This window comes from Elephas maximus, chromosome 3 (assembly GCF_024166365.1).
Source record: "Elephas maximus indicus isolate mEleMax1 chromosome 3, mEleMax1 primary haplotype, whole genome shotgun sequence".
NCBI classification, from domain to species: domain Eukaryota; kingdom Metazoa; phylum Chordata; class Mammalia; order Proboscidea; family Elephantidae; genus Elephas; species Elephas maximus.
In genome coordinates, this window is record NC_064821.1 from 88,963,518 (window position 1) to 88,976,359 (window position 12,842).

Below are 12,842 nucleotides of genomic sequence, written 5' to 3' on the forward strand. Positions count from 1 at the left end.
CTGAGTATAGCCTGAGTATAGTACAGGCTATACGGATGCATTTGTTGTCTTTTCTGTCTAAATGCCATTTTCCCTTTGCTCCTCTTCCTAGCTCAAATTTCTAGGAAGCCTTCTCTGATCCTTCTAAAGAAGATTGAGTTGTTCCCTCTTCTCTGCTCTCAACAGCCCTCTGTTTATACTGTGAACATAGCTCTTTCCATGCTTGCTTTCTCTCCCACTTCCACCCCCAGACTGGAAATTATTCAGGGCTTCCCTAACCCTGAGCACTTCGCTTGGTACATATTAGGCAGTCAACACATATTTGAGTACTTTTTATGTGCCAGACCCAATCCTAGATACTAGTGAAAGTGATAAGCAGGACAGACAAGGCCCTTGTTCTCATGGGACATAAAATCTAGTGGGAAAGAGACAAGTACTTATAAGTAAACGTGAGCAGAGTACTGCAAAGGAGAAGTGTAAAGGGCATATACCTGGGAAGGGAGGGGGTTGGCTAACATAGCCTGGAGGGAGAGTTATTTAAACAGACCTGAGGAGGAGTTAGGTTAGTGAAGCTGAGAGGTGTGGTGGGGTGGCGGGGGGGGGGGGGGGGGGGGGAGGCTGTGCTCTAACAGAGGGAACACGTCATGCAAAGCCCCTGAGGCATGCAAGAGCACAGTGTATTCCAGGACCTGGTAGAGATGAATGAAGGCAATGGTTGTGAGAAGCAGGTAGGGCTCAAGTGCAGAGGGCCTTGCGCTTGAAGGAGTGGGTATTTTATCCCAAGAGTAATGGGAAGCCATTGCAGGAGTTTAAGTGTGAAAATGATCTAATCAGATTTCTATGGGCCTCCCACTGGGAATATAATAATCAGTTTTTGCTGAATGAGGAAATGAAATAATCGGCTCAACAGAAAATGCATCTGACGGCTGGTGCTCTCCTTAGACTTAGCCCTTATCTCTCTGAGTGAATGGAAATTGCTGAACTCCAAGCTGCTTAGACCACATTTTGAGGTGACATATTTATTAGGAGTTATGTTGGCAAATGGCCTGTATCCTGAGGAGAGTGACCAGGATGGAGAAGGAACTGAAAATTTCATCCTAGGAAGAATTGGGGAGATTGGGAGTATTATGCCAGAGAGGGGAAAACATGGGGAACAGAGAGGCTGTCTCCAAATATTTAAAGGACTGTCCTGATGTGTGTGTGCCGGGGAATAGATGTATTTTGAGTCTCTCCAGGAGCAGAGCTGGGACCAGGAGAAGGAAGTTGGGAGCCAGATTGCAGATCAACATAAGAAACCTTTAAATTAGTGTTTTCAGAACTACAGATCACAACTGTGATTCATCAATGGTCGTGAAATCAACCTTGTGGGTATAGTAAGCATTAGGATTTTCGCAAATACCTAGTTACTTCTCCTCTGCAGTGGGCATGACCATGTGACTTGCTTTAGCCAATGAAACGCTAGTGGGAGCCATGCCTGTCATTTCCCCATGAAAGCTTTAAAAGTTACTGTCAGATTTGCCATGTCATTCCTGCCACAGTGATCATGGGAACATGTTGAGACAGAGCCTATTTCACTGTGAGTGTCTAAGTGGCTATGATGAACAGAGCGCCCTAGGGATCTGCATTAGATGTGTTGTGACCGTGAAAAATAACCTTAAAAAATTGTGATGAAAATATACACAACAAAACATACACCAATTCAATTTCTACATGTATAATTCACTGAGTAAAAAATAACTTGTGTTAAGCCACTAAGAGTTTGTGTTGTTTGTTATTGAATGTAACTTAGCCTATCTTGACTGATACAGCAGGTCTAAACCAGCTCCTTATTTTTAATGAAAGAGGATAGAAAATACCAAAGTGTATCATGCATAGTAAGGGTAAATGTTTTTCTGTGAAGCATTTTGCTTTAGTGTGTATATACACGCATATACATATGTATGTACTTGGTCTTAATTTATATTCTTGCTTGTCATGATCAAAACACTACTCTGTGTGGCCGGCAGCTACTGACATGGCTTCCAGAGACCCCTGCCTCCTGGTTTATGCCCTCCTCTTAAATGTGGGCTGGACCTAGTGACTTGCTTCTAATGAACAGAATAACAGAATATGGCAAAAGTGTTGGGATGTCATTTCATTATTGGGTTGTAAAAGACTGTGACTTCTATCTTACTGGTCTTTTCTTTCTGGCTCTGCTCTTTGCTTGCCGTATGGAAAGGGCCATCAGGCAAAGGACTGAGGGCTGCCTCCAGCCAACAGCCATTGAGGAACTGAGGCCCTCAGTCCAACAACCCTCAAGGAACTGAATCCTGCCAACAGCCACATAAGTGAGCTTGAAAGAGGCTCCTTCCCCGGTTGAGCCTTAAGATGATGGCAGCCCCAGTCAACACCTTGATTGCAGCCTTGTGAGAGACTGTAAAGTGGACAGCCCAGCTAAACCATGTACAAATTCCTGATCCACAGAAACTGTGAGATAAGAAATGATGTCCTTTTTTTTTTAGCAATTATTAATTGTAAAATTTTATTTATTTTGTTGTTATTGGGAGTATACACAGCAAAACATATACCAATTCAACAGTTTCTACATATACAATTCAGTGACATTGATTACATTCTTTGAGTTGTGCAACTATTCTCACCCTCCTTTTCTGAGTTGTTTCTCCACTATTAACATAAACCCACTGCCCCTAAAGTTCTTATCTAATCTTTCTAGTTGGTGTTGTCAATTTGAACCCATATAGATAATTCTTAAACGAGCGTAACTCAAGGCAGACATTTTTTACTAGTTAATCTAAACTATTGTTTGGTTTTAAGATTTAGGGGATTTTTTTTTTTTTTAATGCATTAGGTGAAAGTTTACAGCTCAAGTTAACTTCTCATACAAAAATTTATATACATATTGTTATGTGAGAGTAGTTGCAATCCCTATAATGTGACGGCACATTTGCCCTTTCTACCCTGGCTTTCCTGTGTCCATCCAACCAGCTCCTGTCCCTTCCTGCCTTTTCATCCTGCCTCCAGACAAGAGCTACTCATCTGGTCTCGTGTATCTGCTTGAACTAACAAGTACACTCTTAACAAGTAGTATTTTATGTTTTATGGTCCAGTCTAATCTTTGTCTGAACAGTGGGCTTCGGGAATGGTTTTAATTCTAGGTTAACAGATTCCGGGGTCCATGGTGTCAGGGGTTCCTCCAGTCTGTCAGACCATTAAGTCTGGACTTTTTACTAGAATTTGAGTTCTGCTTCACACTTTTCTCCCATTCCATCAGGGACTCTCTGTCGTGTTCCCTGTCAGGGCCATCATTGGTGGTAGCTGGGCATCATCTGGCTCTTCTGGTCTCAGGCTAATGGAGTCTCTGATTTCTGTGGCCCTTTTGTCTCTTTGGCTAATATTTTCCTTGTGTCTTTGGTGTTCTTCATTCTCCTTTGCTCCAAGTGGGTTGGGAAGCAGAGGATATTTTTGGTTAAGGTTTAAAGATTATCTCAGGGCAATAGTTATGGGCATTCATCTAGCCTCCATGGCTCCAGAAAGTCTGGAATCCATGAGAATTTGAAATTTTGACCTGCATTTCCCCCTTTTTGATCAGGATTTTACTCTAGAATCTTTGATCAAAATGTTCAGTAATGGTAGCCAGGCACCATCCAGTTCTGATCTCGTGGCAAAGGAGGCAGCTGTTCACAGAGGCAATTAGCCACACATTCCTTTTCCTCCTCCTATTCCTGACTCTCTTTCTTCCTGTGTTGCTCCAGGTGAATAGAGACTGATTGTTGTGCCTAGGATGGCTGCCTACAAGCCTTTAAGACTCCAGGAAGTATGCAGCAAACTGGGAGGTAGACCAGAAGACTAAACACATTTTTAGGCCAGTTAACTGGGATGTCCCATGAAACTGTGACCCTAAACCTCCAAATCAAGGAACCAAATCCCATGAGATGTTTAGTTTTACATAAGCAGCCTCAGCAGCTACTCTTTTTTTTTTTTTGTCATTGTAAATATGTCTGTCACACAACTCTTGCCAATTCTACTTTTTACAGGTGTACATCTTACAGCACTTGCAATAATTGGCGGTGCAAACTTATCCTTAATCAATGGGATTTTTCCATCACTGTAAACTGAAACTTAGTACTCTGTAAACAATAGCCCCCTGTTTTCCCCTTTGTCCTGCCCCTGGTAATCCCTGGTAAACTTTGTTCTCTATACATTTCCCTGTTCTTTTTTATATAAATGAGGTCATACAATATTTGCCCTTTTGTGATTGACTTATTTCACTTCAGCAATGTCTTCAAGCTCTATCCATATTGTAGCATGTATCAACACTTTATTTTTCCTACTGGCAGAGTAGTATTCCATTGTATGTATGTATCACATTTTGCTTATCCATTTATCTATTTAAAGGATGTGTCTTCTTTTAAGCTGCGGCATTTTAGGGTAATTTGTTATGCAACAATAAATAACCAGTACGGAGATGTAGTGAGCTCCCAGTCTTTAGAAGTTATAGTGGACGTTGTGACTGCCTCCCCATCATCCATATTCCCATAATGTTGAACAGTCATGTGGTTTGAGTGGAAGTGACTCTATTGCTGACCCAGGGTTAGGCTTTGACTGGTCTAACCATATTAAGGTAAACCCATCCCTCTTGCCACAATGATTGATTCAGTGCAGGTTCAATCAGAGTAAAATTCAGGACTTTTGTTCAAGGGCGAGGGGAAATAACACTCTCTTCTGGCTGAGAATGAGGAGGCATGCATGAAGAAATCCCAGCCTGAAGGTGAAGCTGACACACATGGAGGATAGCAAAACCATCCTATTGCAGAGAATCAGTGCCAGAGCCTGTTCAAATCGAAACTCAGGTTCGTGTTGGTCTTTTCCATTCTTTCAGCCAATCTGTTATTTTTTCAGTTGAGTTTTGAGTTTTCTGTTACTTGCGACTGAAAGCAACCTAATTGTTAGGGAAGTATTGATACAAGACCCAGAATTCAATGTTCTTCAGAGTGCAGAGAACAGAATCATCTGGGATGATTGCTGTAAATATGGATCTGGGCTCCATATCTCCTGAATTGGGTTTTCTACAGAAATATGCGTTTTTAAAAATCTCTGCAGATGATTTGAGAGTACATTAAGAAACTGAAAATCAGTAACCTAGATGATCCTCAGGCAAGGATGTCACTGAGGGGATTTGTGCATTGTTGGGAGACTGGACCAAATGACACCTGAGGTCTCTTTTGAGAGCTGACACAAGCCCAAGTTCATTGACATCTCTCCCATTTGTTCTGTCCTCTCTGCCAGCCCTCATCCTACCCATATTCCAGGGCCTAGTGGAAGCTTAGTTTTGTCTTGGAGCATTTCTCAATTACGGCACACTACTTGAGCTGCGCCTCCAGCAGCACTTAGCTACTCTTCCCCCATGGGTCAGTGTTTACTTTCTTCCAAGCACCTGTGACATGTGAACAAGGGATGCTGATGTTTGGGCTCAGAACCTCAAGGTGGTCATTCTCTCAGAGCTCTAAGTAAGCACAGGTGCCCTTCACTAGTTTCCCTAGAGCTTGAGGCAGCTGTGGTGTAGAGAAGGAGCCTGGATTCAGAGTCACATGACCTAGCTTCTACATCCTTACCTGCCACTTCTTAGCTGGTTGCCACCACGGACAATTCACTTCCATTTTTTAAGACTCAGTGTTCTCAGAATTAAAGAGAACATTACTGAAAGTACAGTATAAACTACAGAACCCCATAAAGAGATACAATATTATTAAAAAAGGATAGTCAATTAGATGTTTCAGTCTCTTCACCTCAGTGCTCTTATCTGTAAAATGGAAATAAACCTAATTCCTAGCTCTTAGGTCTAATGTGAGGGTGAAATGAGAAAATGCTTATAAAGTACTTGGCTTGGTGCTTAGCACATAGAAGCACACAAGAAAGGGTGACCTCCATAAGGAGCTCTGGTGGCACAATGCTTAAGTGCTCAGCTGCTAAATGAAATGTTGGCAGTGTGAACCCATGAGCCTCTCTGTGGGAGAAAGATGTGGCAGTCTGCTTCTGCAAAGATTACAGCCTTAAAAACCCTGTGGGGGCAGTTCTACTCTGTCCTATGGAGTCACTATAGGACATCTAGTCAGAATTGACTAGATGGCAATGGGTTTGGTTTGGTGGTTGGTATTACCTCCATGACTCAAGTGTAGGGTGGGATGCAGAGGAGGCACTGGTGACTGCTAGAGCCTGGGCTTGGGTCTGGGTGTATGGGGGAGGAGGGAGGAAAGGGAGAGGGTAATAATCAGAGAAGAAACTGTCCAGTATGCTTGGCTGTGATCTTCTGCGAGGTCCTGGGAACTTCACTGGGCAGGCAGGAGGGACATTTGTTGCCTGTGATGCTGAGGATGGCCCAGTGACCTTGAGCTATCATCTCATTCTGAGTTTCAGATACTGGCTGTTGCTGAGAAGCCTGCCAGATGTTGGAAGCTCCAGGTGGCAGGCAGTAGGAAGGAGCCAGAAACGTGCACCTGTTTGGTTCTGCACTGGGACCTTTGTGCAGTTGCCCTTCCTTTCTCTTCCTCCAGTTAAGCCAGTGGAGCCCTGGTGACACAGTGGTTAAGAGCTCAGCTGCTAACTAAAAGTTGGCAGTTCAAGTCCACCAGCCGCTCCTTGGAAACCCTATGGGGCAGTTCTGCTCTGTCCTGTGAGTCCTAATTGACTCCACGAAAATGAAGAAATGGGTAGTTATTTCAGGAAGGCATCTCAGGTGAACCTCAGCTAACTTCATTCACTCTATAACCCCTCCGGGCATGTGTGTCTGGGTGTACACAAACAGATGTATCTGCAGTTAATCAGCACCCTAAGGGCTTTTTCTGCAGTGACAAAGCCAGGAGAGTGAAGCTTGCGAAGTCTCAGTTGACCATGTCCTCCGTTGCCTATAGAGGAGGAAGAAACCACACTTGCTTTGGGAAACTGCACTTGATCTAATGGCTTGTGGGCTGCCAGCACTTAACAGAGAAGGGTTTCTAGAAATTTACCAACCCTGGGATCTGACCAGGGACTGCAGGTAGTTTATCATTAGGTATGTTAAGGAAGGACAGCAGCCACCAGTTAAATACACCAGCCACTAGGATGAAAACAGAGGTGTCATAAACACAGGCAGTTGCATTTGTTGTTCCTTCATTCATTCACCATCCAATCTATTCAAGAAATGCTCACTAAATGTGCATGATACTAGGAATACAATGATGTAAGGCACAGTACCTGCCCTGAACAGCATCCAGATGTATGTGTAAACAGATGATTTCAATACTGTGTGATAAATCCTCCCATCAGGAAGCGCAAGTAGCTTTGGGAGTATAAAGGAAGGGCCCTGACCCAGGCTAGGGAATTCTGGGTAAATAGAGAAGCAAATTGTGGTACAGTACACAGTGATCCTGTGTAATCCATCCCTTCCTCACTATCCTCCTCTCTAGGTAGCCACTGATCTGCTGTCTGTCACTATAGATTGGTTTGGATTTTCTATATAAATAAGAATATATATAATATATAAGAATCACTTGGGGGTACATAAGAATCACCCCGGGTCCTGTTAAAATGTAGATTCTGATTCAGTATATCTGGGGTGGAAATGCAAATTCTCAGCAGGGGGTTGAACCACAACAAAGCCTTGTCATTTACTTTTTGAACCCCTGTTCAAAGCTCTCAGTTTACTCCTCAGTTGAGTGGGGCTGCCTCTCAGGAGATCTTTCCCCTGACCCAGAAGGCTGACTGGTCAGGAGATGGAGTGTGGCTAAGAAGTGGGCAAATAGGCTGGGACTCCTACAACTCCTACACCACTTTCTTCCTCCCCTTTTGCCCCAGGGGGCCAGAGTCACCAAGTTCCTCTCTGTTCTGCTCCTCTCAAGCCCCTGGGCCCTCAGTGGTTGCCCCCCCAGACTGAGGCACTTTATTGATACAGTATTTCTCCAGACTTGGGCCCAGACTGCTACTTTATTTTTTGAAGGGGGCAGGGAAAGGCCTCTAAGTCACAGCAGTTCCTGCCCTCATTGCCCGTTCCTGCTTGGACCTTCTCCAGGGCTACTCTGAGAGAGAGGCTCCCCTGGTTCCCTCGGGTGTCTTGGACTACTATGTCTGTTTCTCCTACTCCTCCAGTTTGATACTACCTACTTTCTGGGAATTAAAAAAAAAAATTCTGGTTTACCAGTAACACCTTCTCTGGTTTTCTTTGAACAATGTGTGTTTATGTATAATTTTAAATGAAGCCCTGATTCATTTATGAGAATTTTAGTAGACGTTTAGTTCTATATAATAAAATATTACAGATCATAAAAACACTCAGACAATATTACATTTAACAGATTAACTGTCAAAAGCTAAAACATTCAAACAAATACTTATTATATACTATAACATTTTTACAAGTTTCTAACATGTTTGGAAAACTCATGATTACTCCAAATGTTTTTTTCACAGTGGAAGGGCCACATCAATATCCCATGCATGTATTTTACCATTTGCCTTAATATTGATATACTGTTTACCTCACATTAAAAATAAAGCCAGAAGCCTTATGTGTAATTTTGGAGTAGAAAGTTCCATTCTTCGGAGACAGCCTTCACAGTGCTGTATTAAAAGTCCTATTTTCTTTGCTTAGCTTCCGCCCCCACAAGCTTTGCATTTGAATCCTGCTTTTATGTAAACCCCATTGTGCCTGGCCTGCCGAGTATGATTAAGAATGTTGCTGATGTAACTTGTATGAACTCCCTACTTGTAAACCCCTTAAAAGTAACTTGCCTCTCCGCCCTCCCTCGGGGAGCAGTCTTGGCAGCAGCAGCTCAGAATGACTCCTTTTCCTTGTACAATGAAATAAAGGTGCCTTTTTTGTTCTCCCACCTCAGTCTCTCCTTTATTGGCCAATACCAGTCACACAGAGCAAGAAACTGGGGTTTCTACTCAGTAACACTTACATCAAAACTGAAGACTGATTCTTATGGAAATCTTTGTAATTAACTCACTTTAAGATGAGACAATACTGAAGATTTAAGTTATGAGTGTCAATGTCTTCTCCCCCCTCTTCTACCGCTTGTGACTAAAAGATGGAAAAATATAATTGAGAGACTATGACTTTTTCCATAATCTCCATTTTTATGGTGAGGAAGAATTTGAGTTAGGTTTTTCTTTAAATTTTGTTAGATTTTTATGTGTACACAAATTTAAATAAATTTCTATGTTTTGTAAGTTAAAAAAAAAAAAAACGCTTTTCTGTTATTTCAACAGAGAAGGTAAATGCCTGTGCCTCATCCACCATCTGGAACCTGAGCCCTCTGAAGTGGGTCTTGAAGGATGAGTAGGATTTTAGCAAGCCGTATGTGTCTTTTTTATGTGTTGCAGGGTGGGAGTGGGTGGAGGGAGAACATGAAGGAACACCAGACATTAGAGACTAAGGGACCAACACGTTCAAAGGCACGGAACGCTACTGGGGTCTAAAGTATTTGAGGAAGGCTGAGAAGTTAGTTAGGGCCTTCCTTAATACTCATGCTCATTCCAACACCCTGCTAGAGCCATTAGATTCTGAGTTTTTAACCCTAGACATATGTTCACCCAACTCACAGATCTAAATGTAGGAATCTGCTAGAATTGTGGGCTGAGTCTCTCTTAGATGCCCCTGTTTGTAAAGGAAGTTGCAAGCAGGTTGTTCCCCGTGAGGGCAGAAGCCAGGGAGCTTGCAGGCTTGGTAGCTGAATATCCAGACTGTCACCATAGTGACAGTTGAGACACTGGGGACAACTCCTCTAGACCATCTGGTTTCACAGAGACCTCCTTGGTAGAGCCAAGAACTGCGCAGATCTAGCCCTAGAGAGCCAAGGGAAAGAGGCCAAATGAGAGGAGACAGGAGGCCTAGTGGGGTATTTTGAATTGTGTTGTGGTCAGTGGGAAGTAGCTCTAGAGCCTGTAGGGGGATACTGGAAAGGAAGAGAAGGACCAGAGTCCCTTGAGGGAATCCTGGGTGGGCAGATTTATTTTAGATCCAAAGAAGTTCAATCCAGCCAAAATTTTGAATGTCCCTCAAGGGATGCTGACTTGCTTTACAGTCTTCACTCTCGGAATCGTTCCCTAGATGGGTTCTTTAAATAACAAGATCTCAACACAGATTTTAGTTAGTATTGATTTGTGCACAACCTACCACAAATACATTCTCTGCAAAAGATGAGGTAACCCTGTAATAATAGTGTCCCATCAGTGCTTCTCAAGGGAGCGCTGTAGTTTTCTGCAGTCTGGTTCTTAAAAACAGGTTTGCCACCCACAAGATGTTGTCTCCAGCACCATCTTCGCCAGAAAAGCTTATGGCATACATGCTGACTCAACACTCATACTGATGTCACCAGAGCAAAGTGAAAAATATGTAGCTCTTAGGATCAAAATAAAAAGGCCTTCCTAATAAAATTGTCATTGCAATGGCTCGTTTTTAGTCATACTACTTTATTTTATTTAATGATACAGCCTTTTCTATATGTTGAACACTGTTCTAAGCACTTTAAAAACTTTACTAATTAATATTAACTTATTTAATTCTCATAGCAACAAATGAGGGAGTACAATTATTTTCCCCATTGTACAGATGAGGAAACTGAGGCATAGAATGGTAAAGAAACTTACCCATAGTTTCAAATAAACTATAGGATTGTACAAGCATAACATTTCACATATATCCAGAGAACATGGGTTAAAACAGATAGAGGAATACAGATTTAAGTTGAGGTGTGGCTGGTGGCTTTCTGAACAAATGACTAGGAACTTTTCCTGGCAGTTCTAAAGTGTAACTCTTTTGTGTCCATGTCACAGGCAGCGGGGATTCTGAGACTTGACGATCCAGGTCTGAGCTATAGTTAGGCCCTTCACTGGCTTCGTAGCACTGAGCATCTGTGGGCCTCAGTTATTTGTCTGGGAAATGGGTATTGAGAAGTGTATCAGTTAGCTACTGCTTTGTAACAGACCACCCAGAAAATGTGTGCTTTAAAACAACAGTTTCCTATTGTCTGAGTCTGTGGTGGTTCTGCTGAGCTGAGCTGGGCTGAGCTGACTAATGCGTCCTAGTCAGGTGGCTCTGTTCATCGTGGTTGGGCTCTCTCACATATGTAAAGGCCCGAGCAATGATAACTGGACTGGTTAGGCGCTACTACACGTGGTCTTTCATCCTCTGTCAGGCTAGCTTGTATTCTTACGGTGGTGGCAGGGTTCCTGGCAAGAGAAAAGTACAAGGTCTCAGGGGCAGCCTGGGCTCAGAACTAGCACATTACTTCCACTACATTCTATTGGTTAAAGCAAGTCGCAAGGTCAGCCCAGACTCACATGGGGAAATAGACTCCACCTCTTGGTGGGAGAAGCTGCAGAGCCACTTTGCAAAGAGCACATATATAAGGAGGGGGGGAGTACTGGGGTCATTTATGCAATTGGTGGTCTACCACAGGAGACAAACGTTCCCCAAACCCAGAGGATGGTAGAGGGACTCAGAAAGGGCTTTGTAAATGTTTGTAAAAGTGAATTATAAAGTGCCCCACAGATGGTAGCACTTCTTAGTGAGGTGTCTTATCTGACAGGTGGGGCTGTGAGTTCGTTGGAGCAAAAGAAAAAAAAAAAAAACAGTTGTCAGTTGGAATCCACCAGGTGCTCCTTGGAAACTCTATAGGGCAGTTCTACTCTGTCCGATAGGGTTGCTAAGAGCCGCTATGGGGCCTTGTAGCAGGACTGGGTTTTTCCTTCTTGTCTCCCCTTCAGTAGGCCCCCAGGAAAGGCTCCTGGAAGTTAAAGGAAAGGAGCAGCAGATCTGTAACTAAGCAGGATGGTTTACATCAGGGCACTCCCTCTGCTCCCACTCTCAGAACAAAGACGGACTTCAAACCCTCTGCAATCCGAGCGCTCCCTTCCCTCTGAGGCTGTCCTCCTCCTCCTTACTGCACCACCTCCACCCCCACCTCCAGGAGAGCTTGAGAAGGTGTTACCTGTCCTCCCGCTTGACAGCTGAGGACACCTAAGAAAGGCTCAAGGTCACCAGCTAACTGAGGAGGATCCTGAATCCCCTCAGGGAACCCACCAGGGCCTGCTTAAGGGGCTGCGCTGCTGGTAAAAGTAATTCTGTTGCGTAAACCACCTGAGCGCAAGTACATTCCGTTGTGGGTCTGGGGAATGGTGTCTTATTGCCTTACCTCACAGATGCCTTCCTGATAACACCAGTGTAGCCATGGAAACCTACCCTCACTGGATCCTCACTCCTGCCTGCTCTTCCATTCCATGGCCTCAGCCTTCAGCTTGCCCCTCCCAGTACTTCTCCACTCTGCCTTCCCAAAACACTGATAGGATCACATCTTTGCTTAAAATAATAGTGAGCTAACATTTATTGAGCCCTCACAATGGGCGAGGTGTGGTTCTGTTTCCTTGAATTAACTCTTTAATCTTCACAACAATTCTTTGAGGTAAAAAAAAAAAAAAAAAATCAAACCAAACCCAGTGCAGTCGAGTCGATTCAGACTCATAGTGACCCTACAGAACAGAGTAGAACTGCCCCATAGAGTTTCCAAGGAGCGCCTGGTGGATTTGAACTGCCGACCCTTTGGTTAGCAGCCTTAGCACTTAACTGCTACACCACCAGGGTTTCCTTCTTTGAGGGAGGCACTACTATTATCTCCATTTTACAGATAAGCAAACCCAGGCACAGAGAAGTTAAAGTGGCTCACTCAAAGCTAAAACCAGTTGTTGTGAGTAGATTCTGACTCATGGTGACCCCATGTGTGTCACAGTAGAACTGTGCTCCATATGGTTTTCAAGGACTGATTTTTTCAGAAGTAGATTGCCAGGCCTTTCTTCCAAAGCACACCTAGGTGGACTCGAACCTCCAA